Genomic DNA, 412 nt, shown 5'->3' on the forward strand with positions numbered 1-412 from the left:
AAACAGTGTCCCATTGGAGAACATTGACATTAAAAAAAATCATTTCACTAAGCATAAACACTAGATCCTTTCAGGCAAATATGTCAAAAGACAAAAACAGAGAAAAAAGACAAAAATATTTCCAGTGTAACATTTTGCATTAAAATAACAGAGTGATACACGCGAATTAAGTTTATTGTCCCTAACTAGGTATGCTAACAATCCTAAATACTGTATTATTCTCAGCATCATTGAACAGATATTGACTTCCTTTTCTTATTACCGAAGAGCAAATGTTTCCAATGATTACATTCCAGTATTAATGACCTTTTTTTCTCTCTCTCTCTTTTTAATAATCGCTTTTAGCTCCTGAAGTGAACTCGTGAACCGGTTTCTTGCTGATCGATGCTAGTAAAGGGGGGGGTGGACAGTA

Source organism: Penaeus monodon, chromosome 33 (assembly GCF_015228065.2).
Source record: "Penaeus monodon isolate SGIC_2016 chromosome 33, NSTDA_Pmon_1, whole genome shotgun sequence".
NCBI lineage: Eukaryota > Metazoa > Arthropoda > Malacostraca > Decapoda > Penaeidae > Penaeus > Penaeus monodon.